Raw genomic sequence first — 14,955 nt, 5'->3', positions numbered from 1 at the left:
CCTGCACCTGGACAAGTCTTCTCATCACAGCAGTGGTACAACTTGCTATACGCAGACCACTGGCTACCCGTTACCTTCCTTCATCTGTGCACGTCCACTCTGATCTCCGTGGTTAAACCTGCCTTTCCACTATAGCTGCAAGTCGCTGACTCATCTACCTATATAGCTGCAAGTCGCTGACTCATCTACCTATATAGCTGCAAGTCGCTGACTCATCTACCTATATCGCTGCAAGTCACTGACTATTCATCTGCTTCATTGGCATCCTCACTCCATCTGCTGTTATATACGTTCCACTATTCACCCTACTGCCAGAGGACCGCTGTGCAAACTCCGCCCCTCTGGTGAGCAAAGTCACCTGGTGAAATCCTGGGCAGAACTCTTAGTGCCCGTGACACCAACAGTGTCTGCACTCTCTTCACAGGTGACTACTTTGAGTGGTTTCAGCACCTTGCACAACACGGAAAGTATTCTCCACTGCGTTGGACTAAAGTACATTCCCCTAAATTCTATTCTTCTTGCAGCTGCTGCATTCTTCTACATTCTGTATTTTTGGGATTCTGTTGCAGAATCCCGAAAATTACCCTAAATATTTCGGGACACAGACAGCATCTCCTGCATGTCATTGTCATTTTTTAAAAAGTTCTGTACCACCAAGTTGATTGTGGAATTCCCCCCAGCTATAATGCTTTAACAAAATTGGTGGCGCTATCAGAAATCACATATCCTCAGGAGAGTCCAAGCAGGATAAGCCATGTTGCAATGACATCCCTTAGTTTTTCAAACAGATTGTCAGCGGTATTACCTCTGACCTGCGCCTTGTCCCGTCTCTGATAACCAGCTCTCACTCCCGCCTTCAAGACTTCTCCCGTGCTGCTTCCCACTTTTGGAATTCCCTAGCACGCTCAATCAGACTTTCCCACAGCCTTCAAATCTTTAGATGCTCTTTGAAAACCCATCTCTTTTTCAGAGGTGACCTTATCATCGATAACACTATTCACACTAATGCACCCTCACAACTATCCCAATCTCCACTCTGAGCCACACTCGCTCATCTTGTTTCAGCTGTGCCCTCGCCCCTTTAGAATGTAAGCTCTCTAATGAGCAGGGTCCTCCATACCCTTTGTTTTCATGTCTCCATTCATTTTGTCTGCCTCGTCTGTTCTTGTTTTACGTATGTCTTGTTTTATGTATGTCCTTGTCTTCCCTACTGTACAGCACTGTAGAGCACTGTGGTGCCTTACAAATCTATGATAATAATATTAATAATAATAATATGCCTCTTAGTGAAGCAGATGATACAAAGAGCAGCCTGCCTCTGAAAAATGTGACGTTCTTGGGTACATGCTGGGTACATCTGCTTCACTATGCCTCTTAGTGAACCAGATGATACACAGAGTAGCATGCCTCTGAAAAATGCAACGTTCTTGGGTACATGCTGCTGCTGGTGAAGGCAAATCACCAAACCAGTGGGCTGTTACAGTCATATAATCTTTAGTTTGCCAGTTCCGCTTGTCCACATATCTGTGGTTAAGTGTACAGTAGGTAGAATAGCATTTTGTAGCCTAATAATTACATTTTTGCGAACCTTCTGGTAGAGGTGAGAAATAGATTTTGTAGTAAAATGGTGTCGTGATGGAATTTGGTAACGGGGACAGAAGACCTCATGTAACTGTCTAAAGCCAGCTGCATTAATAGTGGATATTGGACGCAAATCTAATACTAGCATAGTCGCCAGGGCGTCTGTGATCCACTTTTTGACTGGGTGACATCTTTCATACTTGCTTCCTCTTGCAAAGGATTGTTTAACAGTCAATTGTTGTAAACTATTAGTAGTCTTCTTCTTGGTCTGCTTCTGGGTTGAAGATCCACCCCCAGCAGCAGGAGCAGCAGCGGTGGGCCTAACGCTCAAGGATTCTTTTGAGGAGTCCTGGATAGGGGAGGAGTCATCTCGTCTTTGAAACTTGGATGCAGGACTAACGCCGATCACTTTTGAGGATATTGATGATGAAGATGTTGGGAGTGTAGATTGCAGGTGCTGAGATCTAGATGAGAGAAGGGAGGTAGCTGATGCTGGACTGCTTGTTGTTATTTTTTAGCATAAGATTCTGATTTTCACAAAAGCTTTCCATGAACTCGCTTCAAATGGCGTAACATGGATGAGGTTCCTAGATGGTTAAGGTTCCTACCTCTACTGACTGTGGCTTTAAAGTGCTACAAATGGCTAGACAACTGTTGTCAGGATTTGGGTAAAAATATTTCCACACATAAGAGGTGGGTTTTTTGGTCTTATGCCCAGACATGACAATGGCCTTCTTCTTATCACTGGCAAGAACTGCTGCAGTCTTTGACCCCCAACATTACATTGCTTGCACCTCCATTACATCAATAAATACCATGTCAATACATTATAAGTACCCAAATTACAGCAATAAATACCTCCCTGACACACACACTTATACTACATCAGTACCCACCCACATTACAGCAATCAGTAACCATCATCATCTTTATCAACATTTATTTATATAGCGCCAGCAAATTTCGTAGCGCTTTACAATTGTGTACAAACATTAATAAAACTGGGTAATATATACAGACAGAGAGTTAAGAGGGCCCTGCTCTCAAGCTTACAATCTATGGTACATAGAGTTTGAAACACAAGGGCACGTGCTACATCATATTGCACATTGCACCAGCTAGAATGCAAAGGTAAAAAGTATTCAGTGGGCTGTGTGATCAGTCACAACGCAATGTTGGTCAGAGGATTGATGTCTTGTTTTAGCTGTGTAAAGTCTTCTCTCTGTTTGATCCTGATGCTGGAAACCCGATTAAGGTCTTCTCTGCGATGTCCGGATGTCCTTTCACGACCTTGACAATCCTTTCAGGACCTCCTGAAAGATCCTGAAAAGACCTTGTCAAGGTCCTGAAAGGACATCCGGACATCGCAGAGAGGACCTTAATCGGGTTTCCAGCATCAGGATCAAACAGAGAGAAGACTTTACCGGACAGAGGAGTCATCTGACAGGGTAAGTGCTACTACCCCTGTATAAGACGCACCCAGTTATTAGACCCAAAATTTTGGGGGAAAAGGTGCGTCTTATACATGGGGAAATACGGTAATTATATCTCAAATCTTCTTCAACACTACAGATCACTTTGCCTTTTTGACATCTTTGCCATCATTTTACTTGCAACAGATTCATAAAGAGTATATTTCAGATTTTTTAAATTGACTGCTAACAAAGACCACTTCTATTTCTTTTATATCAAGGTTTCCCCACACCTCTTACAATGTAAGCTCATTTGGGCAGGACCATCTTTACTTTTTGTTTAATGCTACTGTGCGTAATTTGTGTCATGTCATGATCCCCTCAAAGTACACCGATACGTAATGTGTTGGTGCTTTAAAAATTAAAAGATAATAATAATAATAATAATTAATAATAATAATTTAATCCTTGTGAATCATCTTTGGAAATGAAAAAATATTAACCTGGTTGCAAAAACAGATAAAGTATCACACATGATGATGAACACATTACATGATTAGAAATGGGTTTTGTGTCTAAAAAATCTTTTGAAAATTGTATCCCCTGAAGCCTCCATTATCAACACACCTAACATAAGCCGCCTAGCGGTTGATAACTTTTACCTACATTACTACACTTACCAAGAGTTACCTTACCACTATAAAATAAAGACACAAGACACTTGTTTGGCGATTGAAAGGTCATAACTTTTCTTGAAAATTAAATTTAATCAAATTTAATCATCCTGCAGCCATATCCATAAACCATAAACTTGTGTGCCAGTCCTTGCTTGTATTGATCACTCTCTCCCAGATTCTGATTTTGTACTGCACTATTGCCTGTGTACCAGATCCCGGACTTCCCTTCTGCATACTGATTTTATACTTCGCTACCGCCAGTGTACCAGTCCTCAGCTAGCTGACCTGCTTTCGGATTTCCCTTTCTCTCCATTGTGTTACGCCTAGTGGCTGATCAGAGGGCCGCAACCTACGTGTTCCCGGACACAAAAGTCCATCTTGCCTTGCGGCGGTTCTTGGTGAAGACCGGTGGACTTGTTAGACTCCGCACCTCTGTTTGGCCAGGGCTAAACCAGGCTAACATGTGTATCCATCAATCCAGGGCTCTCTTCCTGAGACAATAATTACAGTTTCTCTCGTATCTAACTGGAGCATGGGTATGTCAATTATTGACTTGGAACATTTAATCAATACAAGAATGTTTTGCGGTTATCTTTATGATAATTCAGTAGACCTGGAAAACATGCACTATTATAGTTCCATCAGAACTAGATTTGACAACCATTCATGTACAGAAGCAATTGTAGGTAATGCGCCCAAGAAAAAATACTAAAATAACAATCTCTCTACTTATTGCCTATGTATGCACAGCGAGCAGTTAAATGTCTGAAATATATATATCTGGTCTACCCTTTAAGGCCAGCTGTGCCAAACATCAAGTACCCAAGCTAAGACTTGTGTATTTTTGCATGCTGCATGCAAATATATTATTGTCAATATTTAGCTATTCTACTACAACTACTCTTTGTGAGCGCTTGCCCTCCAAACTTGGAGTAAGCCCTTGGAGGCGCACCTGGTTATGCATGTGTTGACCAGAAAAACCTGCAGTTTGTGACAGAACAAGTGGTGAAGGAGCAGGTGTCTCCTGTGATGCAACCTGAACTGTGGCAGATAGGACACTGTGGGCAAATTGTGTGGCTATACTTTGACCAGTAAATGCGAGCAAAACAGAGAGAACTCTTTTTGTGTCTCCTGTGAAGCCGCTATTTGAGACATAGTACCAGCCTGTTAAGGCAGGAAAAAAAGCAATGTTAGTGTACTATGTAACTTGACCCTCTCCCCCGCTACTGGAGGGCTACTGTTGGTTCTGAATGGACATGAGGCAATCATGTGCTTCTTGTGCTACAGTCAGCCTGATTGGATGCTGGTCTAAACTGGAAATGTATCTGGAGAGCTGTCGATAGATGATGGTGATTTTGGTAATGGTAATGATGGGCTTTCAGGCTCCAGTGTTGCCAATGAGTGAGACTCGGACTGTTGTTCCAATCTATGAAAATCAGACAATCAGTGAATCTTTCTCTAAAGTACTTTTAATGCTTTCACACTTACTACATAGCAATAGATGTGTGGCTTAAGAAAAGGTTCATATATATATATATATATATATATATATATATATAAAACATTTAAAACAACATAAAAACCAAACTGACATTCTTCAAATGGAGCATAGCACAGAAAAGAGAGAGAAACTAATAGTAGGACCACATGATATACATGATTTGTAGCCATTTCTATAACTCAATAGTTAGTAATACTTAAACAACTTTGAATATTATTTTAAGAAAATGCAATTCCTACTAAATGGTTACCTGCATCTGGCTTCCATGAACCATTTATTGTCATTTATTGGAAGCATGTCTCTGTCTAATATATAATGCTTGAAACATAAATATGACACAGAAAACATAGCGATTAACATGTTAAAGTTGACAAGAAGACAGATAAGGCTCTGCTGCTAAGGGGTTAATGGTGTATGTACAAATATTTACCGTTAGCTGTGCCCTAGTGCTGGGCAGAGACTTGTTTATCTGTCTCCACCCCACCCAGTCCTTTTATCTGTATGGACACCATTGTTCTCCAAAGTGGTGAGTTGCAGTTTGACAGCAGGTCCCCAGCGATCCCCCGGGATGCTGATTATGTTCACGCAGTTTATCCATTTGAAATATTGCCACTTTTCTTTTCTTCTTCAACTGCACATAATGGGAAATGTATCTGGAGAGCTGTCGATAGATGATGGTGATTCTGGCAATGGTGATAATGGGCATCACTGCATTGACGCCATGAGTGATAGTTTGCCATATCACCAACTTTGCAGTGGCAGAAAGATTTCTGTCTGTTATTAGCAAAGTATCCTCCACATTGTTGGCCAATATCTCCATTTCTTGATATGAGAACTGTAGCTGTTTTTTTTAGGAACAATTTGTCAAGAAGGGTGTTCTTACCTTACACTGTGAAAGGGATATCTGGTTTTGATGTCCTCGCTTGGCTGCCAGTAGTTGCTTGTTGTGTGGATGGGTGGGGTATGTGTTCCAAAACATGAAAATCCTGATAATGATTACAATCACTGCAAAACAGTGATTGCTTTAAATACAACATATATTAAATATAGACATACCATCATTTAGACCCACAGTGTGTCCGACACCTGTTATAGCCGTCAAGTATAAAATGCGACTGGAGAAAAGGGCGGCGACTCGTTATCTCCTCATTTTCAATGGTCAAGAATTTGTTGTAATCATTGTCGGGATTTTCATGTCTGAAAAATTGACCACCACTAAGATAAACCAAAGCAGCCATTCAGGTCTGTCCACACATGCAAGCCTACTGTCTGAGAAATATTTCCAACATGATGACATGCTCTCTGCTGTACATAGCACGTGAAGAGAAAACTAGTCATAACAATGGTTGGTATGCACCTAGAAACAGTCCTCTGCCCTTAGCCAGCAGCATATATTGTGCTAAGTATAGTTGTCAACTGTCCCTAATTTCCAGAGTGTATCAGGATTTAATGACTTGTGCTTGAAAATTCTTATCCCTGGAATTGTCCCTGTTTTTCAAAATTGACCAAATGCAAAGTGCAATTCCTATTATTCTGTACATTAAATGCTCATTAACTTTTCTTTTTTGCTGTGATTTTAAAGGGAAAGAGGTGTATTTACAATGCATATCAACCCAAGAAAATAATTACATTATAGCCAGGTTCATTATACATGTAATGATAAGGATTGCAGTGCATGTAGGTCCATCTACACATTGCAATATATCATGTGGACTCATCAGAGTCCACATGATATATTGTACAAATATGACCCTGGAAATTATTGTAAATGTAAAATGCTGCCCACTACGTTAGAGAAGTAGAATCACCTTTGTCTTGGGACGTTCCTGCTCTTTTAGAAATTATCAAGGGTTCAATTAGAATATGTATTAAATATAAAAATCTTAAAATGACTTAGGACATGTTGTCCATTTTCTTCTCTTGAACATTCTTGCACTTCAACACACAGGTTAAATCCACAGTGCAGATTTATATCTTAGCGTAAAACTGATTACAGTTCAACTGTCTTCAGTTTCCTCTGCAACACACTACGGCACCTAAGCATGAAACATTGCCTAATGTAGTGTAATCATGTAATCCAGCAAACTATTATTTTCCTCCTCAGTTGAGAAAGGGAAGGAAGGGTTGTAAGTACCGAACTGTCACAGTGAGATAAAAGAAGCGTAAATTGCTTCTCTAACTGAGGTTTTGACTAAATGAACACATATAATATTAAATGCCTTTGGCTTTGTACCAGGACTTCAATATATCTTTATTGTTGGTAGAGAGTGGCTTGGTCTATATATTGTTGAGTTTATGATTTTTAAATAAAATGCATTGTTTTCTAAACCTATTTACATTAAACTAGACCTAATGTAAATGAACTTTCTTTATAAAACTGCAGCAAAAGCAGCTTTGGATGTGGTGTGCACCTGAATGTGCGCAAGTGCACCTAGATTTTCACTAGATGCATAAGTTTACAGAGCAAAATGGCTGCATTTGCGGAGTAGTGGTAGAGGGAAGAAACTGGTGCGTAATGAAAACATACCTAGTGGAGTATGGAGTGGATGCACCAGGGTACCTCAGTTTGTGGAGTAGTGCAGAATGGGATTTCAGTTTGAGATTACTGAAATGAGATAAAGAGTGGAGAGAGTTTATTTTGGGGGGCACCTCTTGTTGCGTGGAGTGGCTCATAGCCATATCCACTCTGTAATAGGAAGCAGCATTACAATGCTCATCTTGAAATATATATTCTGCAACAGTTGCAGAAACCAGTAGTTGTGATTAAATATAATAAAGTATTGAAATATATAATTAAAAACTTGTTCAAAAATATCCCACCACATTAATTATTTTAACATATATTTGGATAGCATTTAGCATAAATTCATCAGAAACAAATAATCATAAGCATAAAGATCGTATTCAATTGGATATAGTAATCAAGCACACGAGAAACACAAAGTCCCAAAAAAGTGGAAATCCTTTAGGAAAGAGCTAAGGAGATTCCCAGATAAAGTGCCAGTGAGATGTGGTAAAATATGAACAATCTAATTATTCCTCTGGGATAATTAGCTGAGAAGAAAAAAAAAGATAACTGCCAATTGTTCTCACCACTGCTGTTTGTGTATATCAGAGTCCAAAAGGTCTCCACAAAATGAATTATTTTATTTACAGCATGTTGTATGTCCACCTAGCTTCTGAATATAAGCAAATGCTAATTAATGTAGGGTAATTGTTGACACGTTTCCCTGCTGTGTGTTAGTTTCATCCGAAGGTTAAACAGATTGTGGTTTGTGCTGAGTTGGGACAAAACTGCAACAGAGCAGCGCTATGTTCAGACCTATATGGCAGAAAAAAATCACTAAAAATGATTGTCAAACTAAATATATACATACATTCATATATTAATATACACTATATGAACAAAAGTATTCGGATGCTTGACCATTACACCAACAGGGATGTAATGAAATTGTATTCAAATACATATACTTTAATATGCGGTTGGTCGCCCTTTTGCAGTGATAACAGCTTCCAGTCTTCTTGATAGGCTTTCCACAAGATGTTGGAGTGTTTCTGTGGGAGTTTGTGCCCATTCACTCTGTAGAGCATTTATGAGGTCAGGCACTGATGTTGGACGAGAAGGCCTGGCTCGCAGTCTCAGTTCCAGTTCATCCAAGAGATGTTCGATGGGGTTGAGTTCAGGGCTCTGTGCGGGCCAGTCAAGTTCTTTCACACTGAACTCATAGACACAATCTAGACACATTGGCTCTCTGTTAAATGGAATTCTGATATTATGTGTGGGAGCACCACCTCTAGGATAACTGATTACCATAAAATACAAATCAAATCAATATAAAGACATAAAACCAATCACCTAGAGGTTATAGGATACTCCTGGTGCGATTTACAGTGTTTTGTAGATTCCTATTATCGTCAGATCTAGGGCTTTGCACCTATTGATAAATAGACCCCTAGGTGTACAAAACATGTCGGGTCTTACCACAAGTCAATTCAAAGTGTTCTATTTCTACATGTTTGTTATGCTTATGTCAGCTACACATTCTGCCCTTAGAATGTTGCCAGATGACTGTACATATCTACAAAACAAGACATGATATATTAAGGAACAAACATTGTAATACAATACTCTATATGAAGTACTTGTGTTGCTCAAATGATGCTAAAGACTTCCAGCCATTAGCAACCTTGAAGTTTACTGCAGTGCTTCAGAAATAAAGCTGCTGAATAAATTTACTATAATTTACAATAAGATTTTACAGTCTCTGTATTACTGAAGTGAAACTGGAGAACAGGCCAGATTTTAGCCTCATAACATTCTCAAATCACAGTAGGTCCGCACATAATGCCATAATGACGTTTCAAAATGTTATTATATTTTCTTTAGTGTCATGCTATGCAAAAAAAACAACTTATGGTTTAAGTAACATACAAGATAATGGGGACTAGTTATCAATTAAATAAGTAGGATTTATTATCGCCATGGTAAAGAAAAACACTTATTGCTGCAATTTGACAAAACAATTACTCCTGGGCAGCTGAGCGATACTTACATTTGACACTCTCACAAGTTTCCTCTTGCAGACTCTTCACTCACTCCTTGGGCTATAACACCCTCTCTGGTGTCTTCTCCACCCCTCTACCTCACATTAAATACTGCAGCAACCTTCTCCATAAGGTCTCTTTACATGCTCTCCATTCTCTAGATATGGAGACTCTATAAGGCAGATCCTCAATGCTGCCACTATTAGTTGGCTCTACACTGCTTTGGTAACAAGCTTTCTTTATTGGGATCTCCCCTTTTTTTTCTCTCAGAGGCTCTTTATTATTGCCGAGCCTCATTCCCCATCTTGTTACTCTCCCTCAAATCTGTCCCAGTTCACTCATATTCCTTCAGTCATGATATCCTCTGGCCTCTTGTGGCAGCAGTTCATGGATGCGTTCCCAAATTTGCCAGGGGATCCTGGGACTTTCTCCCCTCTAACCCAGGTCGCTGGCTGTCACACTCTCCCCACACCCTTCAACTCTGCTCCTACCAACCTGATATTGCTAAACGACTGTTCCTGGTGTGGAACACAAACACAACCTATACTTTGTAAAATGAGGTCTGATTTGCAGGTGGTTCTGTATATAAGAATATTCAAGTTCAGGATTAGTAAATAAATGTCTGGAATGTCTGGATAACACTATACACACACAGTAGCTTATGTCTTAAATACTATTAAATAAAAAAATGTTTATGTATAATGATACTTTATATATGTGTTCATATTTGTATTTGCACTTTACTGGTTGTTGACCCCCACCTGTTCCTATTTTATAAAATTATATTACATCATTTTGAGACTTTACATCATTGTTTCATAACATGTTCACCTTGATTTAGCTCTGAATCAGGCCCTGTATATGTGTATCATCATCAGCTATAATTTCGCAGTGCTGTACAGAGAACTCACATCATCAGAGAGCATCAAACTTGAAACCCCATGTCATTTTCCTAGACTACACAAAAGCCAGTAGACATAAACAAATGAATTTATATGATAATAGTTAGCTGTAAAGACCATGGGATGTGAGAAAATTAAACCAAAAAATATGAGGGAAGTGTTTCTAAGCAGTGCAGAATTACTTTTATGTCATAAAAACAGAGTTTGAGACTACAAGCGAACTTCACACCTATGCTTTTTTTCTAAAGCCTTAATACTTGAACTAATGTAAACTTTACAACCCTGATCTCATATAAAAATAGTAATCTTTAAGTTGTTTTGCTTATTTAAATTAAAATATTTAAATGACATAAATGAATAAATTGTGTTTTTATAACATTCTACGCTGTCAGATACAATAGCTATGGAAAATGTATCATACACATAACATAATCTCCAACGATTCAAACACATCTTTAAAACTCATCCTTTCATCAAAGCCTACCACACCTCCCTGTTACTTATCCCCTACCGTCTTCCCACTCACCAACTAACCACTTCTGTATCACCCCTTTGTGTCTGCCCCTCTTTCATTGTGTTTTCAAGCCTTCACTGTCATATACAAATGTGCACCTTCCACCTGGTCTCCTGGTTGCTGTCTTCAGCATCTATGCCCTGCCTCTTCTGCCCTTGTATAGTTGGAGAAAAGATGTGTCAATCACCAAATTCTTCCCCAAACTGTTTGAAAATGACTTGAACTGAACTGAGCTAGACAATCCTTTGCAGGTCAGCCAATTAAGTAGTTTGAAAATCATCTATAATTTGTAGAGATGAGCGCACTTGGATTTCCTGGATCCGAGCCCATCCGAACGTTGCCGATCCGAGTCGGATTCGAGACAGATCCGGGTATTGGCGCCAAATGAAAACTTGAAAGTGAGGTTCCGAGTCATAATCCCGCTGTTGGATCTCGCGATACTCGGATCCTATAAATTCCCCGCTAGTCGCCGCCATCTTTACTCGGGCATTGATCAGGGTAGAGGGAGGGTGTGTTAGGTGGTCCTCTGTCCTGGTAGATCTCGTGCTGTGCTGTTTAGTTCTGTGCTGTGCTGTTTAGTTCTGTGCTGTGCTGTGTTCTGCAGTATCAGTCCAGTGGTGCTGTGTGCTGTGTTCTGTCAATTTTGAGTTCAGTGGTGCTGCTGGGTCCTGTGTCCTGTGCTCTGTGCTTCTAAGGGCATAGTTATTTCCCCATTATTCCCAAGTGTTTAAAAAATTAAAAAAAAGTTATAAAAAAAAAATACAAAAAAATAATTTATTTTTTTTTTAATTACAACAAAATTTGCACAACCAATCCTGCAGTATAAGACCATTGGTACTGCAATATTACCAAGTTCACACATTCAGCAGTAAAAGTCCAGTGGTACTGCAATATTACAAAGTTCACACATTCTGCAGTATATCAGTCCAGTCCAGTGGTGCTGTGTCCTTTGCTCTGTCCTGCTGAGTTCAGTGGTGCTGCTGTCTCCTGTGCTGTGTCCTGTTCAGTCCAGTGGTGCTGTGTCCTGTGCTCTGTGCTTCTAAGGGCATAGTTATTTACCCATTATTCCCGAGTTTTTAAAAAATAAAAAAAAGTTATAAAAACACACTAAAAAAATAAATTAAAAAAATAAATAATTATAACTAAATTTGCAAAACCAATACAGCAGTATAAGTCCATTGGTACTGTCTGCAATATTACCAAGTTCACACATTCTGCAGTATCTTGTGCTACATATAATGGAAAACCAAAATTTGGAGTATAAAGTAGGGAAAGATCAAGACCCACTTCCTCCTAATGCTGAAGCTGTTGCCACTAGTCATGACATATACGATGAAATGCCATCAACGTCGTCTGGCAAGCCCGATGCCCAATCTCCTAGTACAGGGCATGTAAAATCCAAAAAGCCCAAGTTCTCAAAAAATAGCAAAAAGAGAAACTTAAAATCATCTGAGGAGAAACGTAAAGTTGGCAATATGCCATTTACGACACGTAGTGGCAAGGAACGGCTTAGGCCCTGGCCCATGTTCATGACTAGTGGTCCAGCTTCACCCAAGGATCTAAGCCCTCCTCCTCCCCCCCTACAAAAAATTTAAGAGAGTTATGCTGTCAGCAACAACAACAAAACAGCAAAGAACTCTGCCTTTTAAACAGATGACATCACAAATCCCCAAGGCGAGTCCAAGGGTGTTGTTGGTTGTGTACCCTGACCTTCCCATCACTGTACGGGAAGAGGTGACTCCATCCAGCATTTGCAGCACGCCCTCTGCATATGCTGGAAGGATCACCCACAGTCCAGTTACAGATTTGGCTAATGAAGGTGTGAATGTTGTACACCGAGAGGAGGATATTGATGTAGCTGGCGCTGAGGAGGATGTTGATGATTATGATGCAGACAGATACCAAATTGCCTTTCTCAATTTCTATTTATATTCTAGATTATATAACGGCTGAATAGTTTTATATTTTACTCCTAGTGGAGAGGGGATCTGATGCAGACAGATACCAAACTGCCTTTGTCCATTTTTTGGTATATTTGAATTTCTAGTTCTACAGTCTATGCAGGCTGCTTTTTTTATATTCAACTACAAGTGTAGGGCGGGGGGAGGGGGGGCATAGATAGCCACCAAATTAACGTGGTCCATTTAATTTCACTTTCTAGCTCCACAGTCTGTGCAGCCTGCTTTTTTTATCTTCAAAGTATTTACAAGCCTTGCAATCTAAATTAACTAGAGGTAGTGACGTGGTAGAACTCCAAAAGGCAGTTTGGAAGTCCCTGTACAAACTGGCTCTATTTTACCTGAGTTGTCCCCCCTCCAGTGTGTACTCGGAAAGAGTTTTTAGTGCAGCGGGGAACCTGGTCAGTGAGCGGCGAAGGAGGTTGCTTCCTCACAACGTTGAAAAAATGATGTTTATAAAAATGAATAATCAATTCCTCAATGAAGTACAGCACTGCCCTCCAGATAGTACAGAGGAACCTGTGGTTGTGGAGTCCAGCGGGGACGAATTGATAATGTGTGAGGAGGAGGAAGTACACACTGTAGGGGGAGAGGAATCAGAGGTTGAGGATGAGGACGACATCTTTCCTCAGTAGAGCCTGTTTAGTTTGTACAGGGAGAGATGAATTGTTTTTTTGGTGTGGGGGCCCAAACAAACCAATCATTTCAGCCACAGTTGTTTGGTAGGCCCTGTCGCTGAAATGATTGGTTTGTTAAAGTGTGCATGTCCTATTTCAACAACATAAGGGTGGGTGGGAGGGCCCAAGGACAATTCCATCTTGCAACTATTTTTTTGGCATTATGTGACCATTCAACAGTCGTTTGCCATGTTCAAAAAGTAAAAGAAAATGCCAACAAATTCAATAAATTAAATCAAAAGTTAAATGCCCTGTCATTATTTAAAACAAGAGGTTTTGACGTGCTAGAATTAGTGTATTGTTAAGATGTTATAAACACTACACTTGGAACTTGGAGGAGGTATTGTGGCCCCGGTATCAAATTGTGTACCGGGGCCACCCCACTACGCAGTCCATATACTTGTTTGGTGGAATTCTGACCAGTTGAGGGTGTATTTATTTTATTGTGGCCCCGGTATCAAATTGTGTACCGGGGCCACCCCACTACGCAGTCCAGATACTTGTTTGGTGGAATTCTGACCAGTTGAGGGTTTTATTATTATATTGTGGGGACCACTCTATACCACACTACCACTCTATTTAATACTTTAATTCTATTACTAATTCCCATAAAGAAGAACTGCCACTTCTATTTAATACTTTAATTCTATTAGTAGTTACCATAAAGAGGAACAAATTAAACAAATTTTACCAAAAGTATAATATGACTTACAAACACTACACTTGAAAGATGGAGCCTTTAAATGAAAAAGTCACTCTTCATTGCATGACTATGTGCAACAGGGACAGTTTTTTGGTTTACAAAGTCAACCAATAACACTTCGACCCTGTCTGTCTTTAACATACTTGATGGGATCTCAATGATGAATGCTCTGTACCATGGTTGGAGGAGGTATTGTGGCCCCGGTACCAAATTTAGTACCAGGGCCACTCCATTATGCAGTCCAGATAGAGGTGTATCAGATATTAAACGTTAACTGTTGCTGCAAAATTTTTAAATAATATTGTGGGGAACACTACACTACGCAGTCCATAAACTTTTTGGGTGGAATTCAGACCCGTGGAGGGTTTTTTAATAATATTGTGGCCCCGGTAAAAAATTGTGTACCGGGGCCACCCCACTACGCAGTCTAGAAACTTTTTTTTGGGAATTCAGACCCGTGGAGGGTTTTTTAATTATATTGT

This window comes from Mixophyes fleayi, chromosome 3, assembly GCF_038048845.1.
Source record: "Mixophyes fleayi isolate aMixFle1 chromosome 3, aMixFle1.hap1, whole genome shotgun sequence".
NCBI lineage: Eukaryota > Metazoa > Chordata > Amphibia > Anura > Limnodynastidae > Mixophyes > Mixophyes fleayi.
The sequence above is the reverse complement of the archived record's forward strand: the minus strand, read 5'-3'. Positions refer to the sequence as shown.